At 42.9% G+C, this 13,411-nt stretch overlaps 1 protein-coding gene across 7 annotated transcripts in view; it reads left to right on the top strand.

Moving 5' to 3' along the window:
- The first annotated feature begins 944 nt into the window (after positions 1–944).
- Positions 945–13,411, top strand: part of NEXN (nexilin F-actin binding protein) — a 353,325-nt gene continuing 340,858 nt past the window's right edge. For 4 of the 7 annotated variants that reach the window (XM_069232243.1, XM_069232241.1, XM_069232242.1 and 1 more), the window contains exon 1: positions 945–1,377. The gene's annotated coding sequence lies outside the window, so the exon portion shown is untranslated. The remainder of the gene's footprint in view (positions 1,378–13,411) is intronic. The other 3 variants (XM_069232244.1, XM_069232240.1, XM_069232245.1) reach the window with 2 other exon arrangements.

The raw sequence follows: 13,411 nt of genomic DNA, 5'->3' as shown, positions 1-13,411 counted from the left end.
CTCACATCCTGACATTAGGAGTGAGACTGTCGCCCAGACCATCTGCCCTGCCTCTAAGTTTTTTTTAGGTTGAATGTCAATGGGCGGTCAGGGCAAGCCAGCTGGTTTTGTTCAATTTGGTTAAACTAGCATAAGGTTAATTACCTTAATGTTTCCCAAACTGTTTGCCAGGGGTTTTAAAATGTTCAGAAACATAATCAAAATGTTGCTGTTACTTTCTCTTCAAGAAAGATTGGGTAGATTTGGGTAGGGGTGATGGCCTTGACACAGTACTGAAGGGCATTCATTTACTACTGAACAAGGACGTAATGTGACACCTGAATGCAGCATACCAGGAGGCAATCATAAAAAGACCACAGTGAATAAGTAGTGCTATATTAAAAAAAGAGTAAATAAATGCACTAACAACATAGTGCGGCATGGCCTCGCAGGTGTGTCTGTAAAGCTGACATTTGTTCTTGAATTTTTGTCCTGAATTTTGACCCTTTGTACTGATTTTTTTACAGTCCTGTCCAGAATTTGCCTCAATGACAGGTGGTCACCCTGTGTCTGAGACCCCATGTCCATTGTGGGAGGCAACAAAGGCGTTTGTGCATGCTTATCTGTGTGTGCCAGGCAGGTTGAAAGTGCACTGTGGGAGAACAGGTAAGTGTTTGGGGGTGTTTGTCGGGTGAGCAGGGTTTGTAATGTAGGGATTGGGAGCAGGAACGGCCATGCAGATGAGAAGGACAATGTGACAGACCATATGTGTATGTGGTTGTGTAGTTTGGGGGAGCAGAAAGGTGGAGTGCATGTGGTGGGGTGGTCGGAGATGCAGTGAGTGGGGAACAGGAAAAGCCATGTGTGTGTTGGAACAGCTGAAGCCTGGTTTTGGATCGCCTGGAATGCGGGTGATGACCACGGAGCAGGACTTTTATGGAAACTCGCAGCCCAGACTGTAACTTCAGCCAGACGCGCTGCTCTCAGTCTAGCCTGGGAGTTGCAGGAGCAGCCAGTGCGCCCCCGGGACTCTGCCGCTTGCCAGAAGAGCAGGGAGTCTAGCACCCCTGCTGCCAGCTCGGGACACTACCGCCTATCGGCTCAGGAACTCTACCGCTCGCAGGCAGCCCGGATTTGGACCATACTTGGCGTACCGCTGTCCCTTTTTGTGCCGACGCCGCTCTGCTGGAGGAGTGCTCTGCTGCCCACAGCAGCGTCCGCAGCAGGTGAGCCCGCAACCGACCTCCTCGGCGCTGTCAACCAGTGTGTACCACAGGACCTGGCTGTAGCAACACAGCGCGCGCTGCCCGATCGAGCGGCTGCCGTCTCGTGAAGGCAACACACCTGAGAGGCGCTGCGCGCGGCTGCTGATACCCTTCGTCATTGTGGGGAAGACTGGTATGTCCCTTTATACATTTCTACAATGCTGTTCCCTCCAAATGTCCATGGGGCGTTTTTATAGTCAAACCTGTGGAAACAAACTTTCCGGAAGAAAGTTGCTCTTTACAGAAACTTGGTAATAGGCATTGTTTTTCACTCTCTCTCTTCAGAAATACTTATAACTGGTTTAAGTGAATGAGGCAATTAAACTTTTCTTCGTCCTGCTGCAAAAGCTCCCCCTGGCTGTTCCGAAATGCTGGCAAGCACGGTTTGTTCGTGGGGAGGAAATAGCTCCATGTGTCGTGTCAGCTGCTTCTCGCAGTGAAATGTTGGCAGGTGTGTTGGGTGCATTAAGTGTGCAGGGTAGAAAAGGACTGTTCTACGGTTTGTGCACACGGTGAAAAACCGTTGGAAGGTCAGCGTTCCCGGAGTTTGCTTTAAGACACTTTTCTCCTTAAGAACTAGGTCTAGGAGCTGAACTACTTCGGTGGCTACTCTGGCTTTGGCAGCGCTGCTTTTTTTTGTTACGAGTTTGCTCTTCTTTCTGTGGCGGGCCGCGTTCAGGGAAAGTAAAACAACTCTGTTTCTGCGACTAAGAGGAGCCCATTTGTGCCTGTCATTTACTGAGGCCCACCTGCGCCGGTCACGCAGTGAATTCACTCAATGTCTGTCACCCACAGGGCCAGCATAGTCTGTCACTTCTATGTCACACATGGAGGGAAGCCAATCTCTCGGGTTGGATCGCTGCAGTGTCTGTTGCAGAGTGAAGCGATGGAGCTCTATTAGTTTGTCATTAAGTGAAGTCTAGCTGGTCTGTGGCTGAACGAGGCGCTATGCCATTTGCCGTTGAACGCAGATGCACAGTAGTGCTAAGTAAAGCGATGCCCGATTTCTAATCGAGTACAGTATATTTGGCATGTCGTTGGTCTAAATCTGTCTAATCTATCACAGAGTTAGCACTTTAGTATGTGTCACTGAATGAAGCACTTACGTATGTGTCACTGAATGAAGCACAGGAATATATGCCAGTGAGTATGGTTCCGCAAAATTGGTCACTGAAGAAAGCGGTGCAGTGTTTGTAAATAAGTCTAGCGCTGCAGCGTCTATTGTTGACTAAAGTGCTACAGTTTGTCACTAAGCGAAGCACTACAGCTCAAAGAGTGAATCACTGCAGCACTTGAGTGGAATATAGCAATGTTACTGACGGAAGCACTGCACTGTCAGAGAGTGAAGTGCTGGAGTATCTGTTACAGAGAGAAGTGCAATACTACCTGTCAGAGCGGGATATGCTGAATTGTTTTAAGTGTGTGGCCCTGATTGCTGCAGTGTCTGTTACTGTTTGAAGGGCTGTAGTGTCTGTTTCTGAATTGTTCCAACTAAGTGTTGGATATCCCGGTAGTAAATGAAGCACTGCATTGTTTGCAGTGATTGAAATGCCGCAGTCTGCCACTATGGTTAGCACTGCAGTGTTTGACAGTGAGTGAAATCTGGCAGTCACTGAGTGAAGCACTGTACTGTCACGGAATTCAATTCTGGAATGGGACATACTGAATTGTCTGCAGCGTGTCTCTGATTGCTACTAGGCCTGGCACCGTGTGAAGGTCTGTAGTACTTGTTTGTCAATTAGGTGTTTCAGCTAAGCGCTGGATTTCCTGTCAGTAAAAGAAGCCCTACAGAGTTTGTCAGTGAGTGAAATAATGTACTACATGTCAGTAAGGTTAGCTCTACAGTATTTGACAGTGAGTTAATCTATCGCCTAGAGAGGCACTGCAATGTCACTGAATTGTCTGTCGAGTATCCCTAATGGCCGCAGTGTCTGTCACTATGTGAAGGGCTGTAGTATTTGTCTTTAAGTTAAGTGTTTCTGCTAAGCATTGGATTTCCTGTCAGTAAGCGAAGCTCTGCAGTGTTAGCCGTTGAGTAAAATGCTGCAGTGTACATCACTAAGTGCTCTAGAAGATGCGCAGACTAGATGGTGCAGTTTAGCCCTAAACCGTCTTTGCATGAGAGTGTGTACTGAGTTAGGCTGTGTGTGTGAAGAGGGCTCCCCCGCCAGAGACATTTGCTTCAGTTGGAGCTTGAGCTGGACATACAGGCAGTGCTGCAGCACACAAGGCCTGCGAATTATTAAGGCTGCACAGTTTGTGCTTAAATATGTTTTAATCTCCCTCGCTCTCTAAAAAATAGTTGCAGCGTCACTAGATGCCCCTTGTGTCCCTCTATTTATTTCCGAAGTTGTGTCGAGTGTGAGGTGAGTGCCTGTCCTCCTGTCCCAGCCATGTGCTTCCTGGGCACAGCAGGTCACCGCAGCTGCTGCTGCCCATGTCACCGTGCCCTGGTCTGCATTCCTGGGCCCACCGCAGTCCCCTCTCCTGCCGCTCTCACTGGCAGGCAGCAGCCGCCTATCTGCTTTCCAGATAGCAGCTCATCACTCAGGCCCGCACTGCTCATGTGCTATTTATACAAGTTACAGTCTGACCTTTTGCCCTTAAGTGCTTCTGGGGACCCGTGGCTTCTGCCGCTGTCCAGACTTCATCTGAACTAGAGTTCTCACAGTTGAGGGGCATTACAGTGTATATGTTTTTCCAGCCATTTCATTATGGTGTATGAGTCACAAAAAAAAATATTCGAAAGGGGTATTTTAATCTTTGTGAAAGACCTACCAGATCGATCTTGCCAGGACTTTTTAAAGAATCAAAATCCAGATAGCATTAACTGATAAATTGAAACACTTAAGGCATATTCATCAAAAATTTGTGTCAGTGAAAAGTTACCAGAAGTGACACAAACCGGTGCAAAGTGTTGTTGATGTATTGTTTACTTTCCAGCGCTAAACTATATGTGCGCTGGCACGTTGCCCAAAAGTAATGTAAAGTAGCACTATGCGCTACTTTGCCTCAGGGTAGCATTCCTTGGGTTGCTAATGGGCATTCCCATGCTACCACCCATGGCTGCTGTTGCAAATCCCTATCTTCTAATATCTGTACACAGGAACTTTAACCAAAAAATACTCCTCTTGAAGCAACCTCAAAGGAGGAGGAAAGTTTTTTTTTTTTTCTCTCCAAACTTTTCCCACTTTTCTTGTGCCCTGCTCTGAACAGCACACTTACAAAGTGGGTACTTTTTTAAAGTATAAAATATGCCTTCTTTCCTTCCTGTTCCTTGAACAGACCGGACTTACACAATTAACATAACACCAAGCTCTTGCTCATCTTAACTTTACGGATATTACTAGATGTGCTCCGCAGCATGGGCCCTGTGACACATAGGGCGCACTTTTCCTGTTTGCGCCACGGCACACCTTTAAATAGGGGCACTGTGTGCAAACAGCCAACGTGCACCCTATTACAGTGAATGCATTGCCCCCAAGGCAGTTGCAAAGTCATGCTGCCCTAGGGCCAGTGCATCCAAGTGAAATACAAAGAGGCTGCTTGAAAGCCGCTCTGTGTTTCATTGTGCACGCGGCAACCTACCTACACTTTAAAGGGGATATCTGAGATTCCACTGGGCCCCTTTTACCCCCTCCAGCGGGCTGCCTTCAGGGAGTGCACTGATATCTTTTTGTGCCACACTTTCAGTGTACCAGCTGACAGCTTCTTTACCTTTGTGCCTGCATCCACAATACGGTGCAGGCACAGAGATAAAGAAGTTCCCTCATTTGTATGGGGCCACGGCCTCATGTACATGAGGGAACAGCCTCTTGAGGTAGTGCTGGTGCTACATGTGCACCAGCGCTATCTGTATTACAGAAAGGGATGCACAAGCGTCTGCAGCCCTTTCTGTAATACCAAAGTGCCCCGGGGGTGCACAAAGTGGGCAGATATGTCAGTTTCTCCCCAAAGCACCTTCTTTAATACAGCCCTGGGAGTTCATGGACAAGCGCCCAGTTACACAACTGCACCTGCTTATGTGTTGTTATCACAGTCGAGAGTGAGAAAGCGGAGAATTGAACTAGGCCACTACACATCCTCCCTAGACCTTACATGTGATAACATGCAGTATGGCATGTGGGATGAATGAGACTCTAGTTTCTTTACTTTTTGTAGGTACCTTATGTGTATAAGACACCCTGTGTCCTGTAAGGCACTCAGCAGGCAGAAGCCCCAGCCCAGACCACCACCCATCAGTGTGGTGTGCTTCATCATTGGGTTGTCCCTTCTTGAATTGTGAAGCATCCAGAGTATGCTTCTGTGTCAGTCCTGTAGTCCGTCCATTTTGAGTTATTTGTTGTATAGCAGAGAAGGAATGGCAGACTATAATAAGCTCATCACATATAATCTGCCTACAAGAGACTTGGCATACGGGATCCTTCTATATGGAAGGTTACGCCACTTTCTCCACACCAGACTCGGCTTCAGCCAGGGGAAGGGCAAAAGGAGGTCTAGCAATCCTTATTTCAACATTGATACCCTATTTATTGGTGAAATCCTCCGTTGACTCCCCCTACTACCAGTTTCTATACTTCCGGATAGATGGGATCTCAGGATTTGTATTAATAAACTATTATAACAACAAATTTGACGGCACTAATAGAGAAGTAGCATCGATTCTTCAAGATGACCTACAGGTTTTTGTAAATGATATAACTTCAAGCTACATAATAATATGGGCTGGAGATTTTAATATCGGGGTATGCAAGAATACCATAGGGGAGACGTGGATTCACCGACGAGGGGGGACGAACTCAATTGCACTTCCCACACAATAATTATGGTACTGCATTGAATGAAGTACTATTTAGACATGATCTAGAGTTGATGGAACAAGATGGGCATAAAGGAGAGAAGCTCCCATCGTTTGTAGGAAGAGGGCACTTCTCGACAATCGACCACATATTAATATCAAAGAGCCATTTGGATACGGTTGTTTCATTAAAGATTGAGCCCACCATATATAGCGACCACTACCCCCTGATACTGACTATGAGACTAGCAAAACCCTTTTATATAGGTGAAAGACTAGTAATGGACATAGGAATAAGAAGTGGAAAAGGATCTGCGATCAAATGGACTGGGATAAATGAATCAGATGTGATGAACAAAGTGGTGACACAACACCGCCAAGAAATCATCATATGTACAGAATATAATCAAAACTCACAAATGATCCTAGGGACCTTTAATCAACTTAGAATTGCCATTGCAGGAAGTTTATTGAGATTTTTTTTGGGGGAAAAAGAGTGGTAAAGTGGGGTGGTTTCGATAACCATTGCTCATTAGCCAGCAAGGAATTAAAACAAGCCCTGCAGGCCCGACCGAGAAACAGAGAAAAAATAATTATTAAACGTTCTAATTACAAACTCGTATTAGAAACCAGGAAGGCAAATTTGAGAGCTAGGGCATGGGCAAATCTTGAACAAGCAACAACACTAAGAGATAATACCCTATTTTGGAAAACAATCAATCAACCTTTCCTAAAAGATAGTGATGCACCCGAAATAACAGTACATGTCCCCTCATTGGAATGGCTTTCTCACTTTGGATCCATTTTTAACCCAGAGAATTTGACCATTATCCCGCCATACAATGGGATAATTGAGATCAATCCACCCTTCTTGAAACCAGTCAGTCTAGAGGAAGTGAAATTTGCCATGGGAAGATGTCCGAAAGGGAAGGCACCAGGCCCTGACGGGGTGCCAGTAGATGCCTATTTGACACACGTTGATTTATGGAGCCCCATCTTGACCCAAGTCTTTTTGTGTGTGACAAAGGGATATATTCTAACATCATGGAGTGAAAGTATAATTGTCCCTATTTTCAAAAAGGGGCACAGAGGCGACCCCAAATGTTATCGACCAATATCACTTTTGGATACCTCTGTTAAACTGCTGGGAAGAGTACTTGTAGAAAGATTAGAAACCTGGGCAACAAACAACCATATACTTACAGAGGCTCAATTGGGGTTTAGGCCTGAGGTAGGCACCCTGGAACAATGTATAAATCTTAATTTAATTATAAGCAAGTATACCATAGCAAAGAAGGGTCATGTATTTCTCTGTTTTGCAGATCTTAGTAGTGCCTTTGATCTAGTGAATCATGCAAAGTTGTGGAAAGTCTTAATAGATATGGGCGCGCCCCTTGATATAATAAGCTTCTTGGCACAACTATATAATAATCGAACAGCACGGGTGAGATATGGAAAAAATGGAGAATGTACACCAGGTTTCAGGATAGGGAGAGGAATACGCCAAGGCTGTGTCTTGGCGCCGCTCTTATTCTCCCTTTATATAAATGGTGTAGATGCCCACTTAAAAAACCTAAAAATTGACTGCCCCAAAATAGGAAATTGCTCTATCCCAATTCTTTTATACGCCGACGATGCAGTCTTATTGTCACGAACCGCAAACGGGCTACAGCAACTAATGGAGGGTTTTACGGAATTTATGGAAGAAAGGGATATGATGTTGAATATGAGTAAAACAGTGGTCACGACATGTGGAAAGGGAAAGGCTAAGAAGAAAAAGTATTTTATTAAGAGCCACGAATGTGAAGAGGTGAATGGATTTACATATTTGGGTATACAATTTTCTAATACGGGATACTGGAAACAACACTTAGAAATTACCAAAATGAAGTATATTAGGACTACGGAGGCAATCTTTAGATTCTCCAATAAAATTGGTAACAAACCCCTAAGGGAAATGCTGCAGATTTACAAAAGTAAATCAATCAGCAGCATTACATACGGCTCTGCCCCTTGGGGCTTGATACCCGAGATCCATTCATTACAAGTGCTAGAGAATAAATTCTTCAACAGACTACTTGCAGTCCCAAACTCCACTTCCACATACATGGTACACAAGGAATTGGGTAGTCCCTACGTGGAGGATTTAATACATATAAATGCGTTGATGGCCTGGCATGGTATCTGGTCAAAGGAAGGGACGCAACTTACCCGAAAGATTATTAAAGACTGTCTTACATTAGAACACCGGGACAGAATTCCATGGTTCATGCATATAAAAGATCTACTAAGAGGTATAAATTTAACACCCAACTTAGATAACCCAGGCATAGTTCTCCAATTTAGTAAGAAAGAACTGAAAAATCTTTTAATGGCTTGGAGGGCTAGCGAAAGAGGAAATAGTGAATGCAAGAAATCAACGGTAGCTCCTTACATGATCGAAAACAATGAGGTTATACCAAATTACTTACTGACAGTTGTGAACACTCAGCATAGATTTTATTTGACCTGATTACGTTTTAGAAAGTTACATTTTTTAGTAGCCTTCCCAAAAATTAGAATTTGGAGTAAAAGCCTACCGAAGTGCCCCTGTGTGGGACGATTTACACAATCTACAATGCACTTTATTTTATCTTGTAAATTTTATCATGATATTAGGAAACAATTTTTAAAACCACTATTTATTATTAATAAGTTATTTTGTTGCAGAGAAGCTTTTAACTATTTATTTAAACTGGACACGAATGAGAAATGCGAAGCAGTGATAAAATTAATCTTATATGCAATTGAGCAGAGGAAAGAGCTGTCTTATCTAGAAAAACTCCGATTTGAGAATGAGTAATCGCATTGTCACAACAAAGACTTTTATTCTTTTATCAGTATGTATTTGGAAAAACTTTTATTGTATATTTCTTTATTTTAAAGAGACTGTTCTTTTTCTCCTTCTTTTATGGAGTAAAATCCGAATAAAGATTGTTTTGAATTGAATTGAATTGAGTTATTTGTTGTGGATCCTGATCGGGTGGACTCAGAGAATCGTTGGGTGCAGCTCTAGTAGGGGTAATGTTCATCCATGGTTGGACTCATTTTTGCCTTTGTATCACCATAGCGCATTTCTAATACTTTTGTGTGAGGGTGGGCTTAGATAACCTTATTGAGGCCTTCATGCCACAAGTTTAAAACATAGTAGGGGGAAGTTTGAAGACTCTTCTCGCATAGGGTGCCATCTTGTTTGTGCACTCTTTTTTGCCATCTACACAGGTGCATCTGTCAGGGCCAGGTTCAAATGTCCTCTTGTCACTCTTCTCTAGAAGTGCACAGTTAACCAAGTCGCTTCCTGTTGCTTACTGCACCTGATCATGCTTTCTTACTTGTTCTCGTCGTAAGCAGCCATAACTACTCTAGTTAATATGTGCGCAGCTTTCCACGGTTCTCTGTAACACTTGTTTACCCACCAATCCCCTTGGCTACGCAGTCTGCCCTTGGCACTATGTTTTTTTCTGGAAGAGACCAGTGTTGTGAGCTGACATTATGTGCAATGAGAAAACCAACTGCCTTTCATTCCTCTCCACTGGGAGCTTGTAGCAAAGGTAGAAACGGATAACCCTTTCTGACTTATTCACTAAAGTGGTAAATGTTGCCACACCTGTCATGATACGACTGTGGCAAGTTTACTATTACTATTGAATAGTTTTGCGAGTGGTACTGGGCATTTAGATTATGTATTGGATTCTTTAACACAGATTCCAACCCGGAGCCTTACATTCCAGCATTTATCTTGTTCCTTTGCTTAGTAACTAATCAGCTTCCAGGATGTTACTTAATGGATACAATCCAGAGAGACTCACTCGGCGTAGTTCACAATCCGACTACGCCTTTATGGATGGCATGTATGCTTCCAGTTTTCTGCCACTGAGGGGAGATTGTTAAGCACTAAATATCAGCTTTTGATTGTGCTGTGAAATTGCAGTGGTTTTGCTGTGACTGTTTTGTTTTTGTTCACTTTAAAGTATTTTCTGTTAGTGGTCGTCTTCTTCTTATATCTGTTTCCAGACTACCAGTACTATCCCAACTCAAGATCCATAAATTAAAGGGCCCAAAATCTTCAGAGCTTAACTGACTAGACTACGTTTCTTGAAACGAGAATAATTGACTTTTCCTGTTTTTTGACAGTACACACAGCCACACTTTGAGTGTTAGTTCAAAAGTTGCTGCTAATTCCTACAATGTTTTGCCGGATAAAAATACTATCAAACACATTGACGCATATATTCAAAATCACATTTCTCAATGATTTTACTTGCGGCAATTAATCTGGTTCATTCTTAGAGTTGACATGGAGGAACAGATTTAAAAAAACAGCATGTTCTCCATACGTGACTCCTTTCATAGATGTTCTCACTGTCGAAAGGTGATGGAACTGGGGAATTGTCATAAAACAGAAACGAGTTCGGGATTTCAAGCCTTCAAAACGTTTAGAGGGGCTCAGTGCAGCCAACATCCTCGGTCAGTGGTATCGAGTAAATGTGCCACCACCCATTCTTTAAACAACAAAGAAATTAGGAACTGGTTCTATCACCACAGAGGGATTTGTTCTCCATGTTTGGTATCACCATGCGACTTTGTGGAAGGCTGCTGGGGCAGGTAATCAGTATTATTTATTAATACTAATTTCCTTTAGAAACATTCTAGCTATGGTGTCAGTGTGTTCTTATAGAACAAAAATGCATATTACTTTAGAAAGAAGACAGAATCTGTCGAAATAGCACTTTCCAGTAAAGCAAAGCAGTTATATCATTATTTGTATGCCTTTGTCAGTGTTGCATCACAGTGCCAACCCTACTGATGGAACAGAACAGCCCTGCGCCTTCCTCTCCTCGCACAGTCTCTTTTTCGATCCATCCACCCATTCTCTCTCTTCTTCTGGCCTCTCTCTCTAATCCCTTTTTCTCTAAGTTCGACCTGCGCCTTCCCATTCTTCTCTCATGAAGACTCTCTGTGCCCACTGCCCCTGCCTTTCAAAAATGGCGTCTAAAGACCCCAGCCCACCCACCAAATGGCCAGTGAACTAAAAGGCCTGTACGGGCCTGTTCGGAGATGCATATGTGGTGGAAAAGTACATTTTCATATGTTTGTCAATCCTTTGGACCTTCGCCTTGAAATTATTTTTCCATGTACAGAACATATTCTCCTTTCCCTTTCCCCTCCAAAACAGTAAAGGTGGTGCTTGTGGCAGCGACCCGTGTCTATTCCAACTTGCACATACCGTTTTCTTTTAATAAAGTGCAGTTAGAAATGCGAGCACTACCAACATTTGAAAGTGTTAAAAAACACTATGATTTCCATGCGAGCATCAGTTTTCTCACCCCTGGGAATCACTTATCGCAGAGGCAAAAGTTTACACACTTGGGCTCAGATTTACTATCATACATGCAAAGAAGTGTTCTGTGACTAATTGTAGTGCTGCACGGCACCAAAATTACAGAGTGGTGCACCAATGATAACATTGGTCATGAAAAAATGCTAGTTTGCCAACACACTGAGCATGGCTATTTACGGAGGCATTTTGTAGTGCACGAAGTAGTATTCCAGTAGTACTCGTGTACATACATTTACATGCTTTTGGGAACTGGCACCACAGCATGTAAAATTGAAATAAAATGGAATAGAAATATTCAGACACTATTAGAAAGCATTTAGGGGAAATGGAAACAACTATGTCTTCTCTGAACATCTACTAGCCGGAAAGTAATAGTATGTTCAAGAGTACTAATGTAGTACTATTTTGTCTACTCAAACATTTTTTTTCAATCTGCTCCTAAGAGTTGTAATACAACACAAACATGAGGCAGTAGTTTATTGCATGGAACTTGTGTTCAAGGTACACATTCAAGGTTAAAGTCCTACCTGATGACAACCACAAAATAGGTAAGCTGCGTAAATTATCTAATTTTGCTTAAATTACCTCTTACTTTTGAGAGTTTCACATTATATTCCTCTTCTCTATTATTTGATCCTGGCTCCATTAGGCATTAGGATTTCACACAAAGTCAGGTAACGCTATTTTAGTTGATTGGCTTTGCACTAAATCCTAGAATAGTTTGCTCTTGTCCAGGTGTCTCCAACGAGTAGCTCCTGAGCTACTAGTAGCTCTCAAGCTACCCACAAGTAGCTTTCCTCTGTGCAGCCCAACCTATAAAAAGTCTTTTGTGCTCTATATTAACATTCTAATAATATTTGTAGCTCTGGATGATTTTTCATTGAACATAAGCAGCTTTTACTACAGAAAAGGTTAGAGACCCCTGTCTAGTCTTTCCCCATTATGTCTGCTTTTGCATACATTTAAAGTGGGTTGGTGTTGTGAAAACTACAGTTACCTCAATTAATTAGCTTTTCTGCATGAAAATTGACAGGCATTGCCACTATGCCTCTTCATGTCAAACAGCATTAATTAGCATCTCATGAGCAGCAGTTGTAAGGCATGGTGAATTTGGGACTTAGAAGTATTTTTTTATGCACTAAGTGAAATGTGTGCATGGGTTTTTGCATATTATTAAAATATTTTATCCCAGTAAATTATAGAGCCAGGTATATGAAGACAGATACTTCCATCCTTCCCTCCATCTCGCTTGCTTTATAGATGTATAATGCTCCCTGTTCTGGTGCAAACTCCCATCTGTGCCTGAATCGGTATTATTGAATAAATAAGTGGTTTGTTTTACTGCGCTTATTGCAATGCTAAGAATCATCATCAGGGTGTAGCTTGGTTAGCAAGCCTTGGGGTGGGTGGGTGGGTGTGATCAACAATCACGCTGGAGTGCAATGTCAAAATACATTATACGACAAGCAGGGCACATGACAGTGACTAAAGGGGCAGTGGAAAGGGAGACAAATGAGGATTGGCAGGGGTACTAAGTGAAGAATTTATAATATATTTTGTATAATAACCAACATTTTTTAACACTTTCAAGGCAGAGAGGGAGAGTGTGTGTTTGTCTGTATTGATGTAAAAATTCTTGTGAAATCCGACAGACACCTCACCATACCCGACAGAAAGCATCTGTACCCAGCTGTCTTTGATAAAATACATTATTGAAGGGTTATAACACCCCAAACATCTCCCTGAAGCTACAACCTTGATCATCATGCTTCCAGGCACTCTATGTAGTGATTTGTGAACTCCCCCCAACCTTTCTAGAGATAACCAATTTCTCTGTAGTAAGCACTCTGATGTTTTCTTTCTGCCAGATTTAGTAAGGATGTAGTAAAGTTTCCAACAGGTTGCCTGGTCAGAACAAATTTAGCCTTCATTTGATAATTCCATAATCTTAATGAAATGAATGAACGTAATTTATGTATTGCAAAAACC

The sequence above is a fragment of the Pleurodeles waltl genome, chromosome 4_2, assembly GCF_031143425.1.
Source record: "Pleurodeles waltl isolate 20211129_DDA chromosome 4_2, aPleWal1.hap1.20221129, whole genome shotgun sequence".
NCBI classification, from domain to species: domain Eukaryota; kingdom Metazoa; phylum Chordata; class Amphibia; order Caudata; family Salamandridae; genus Pleurodeles; species Pleurodeles waltl.
This window is presented reverse-complemented; position numbering and strand designations above follow the sequence as displayed.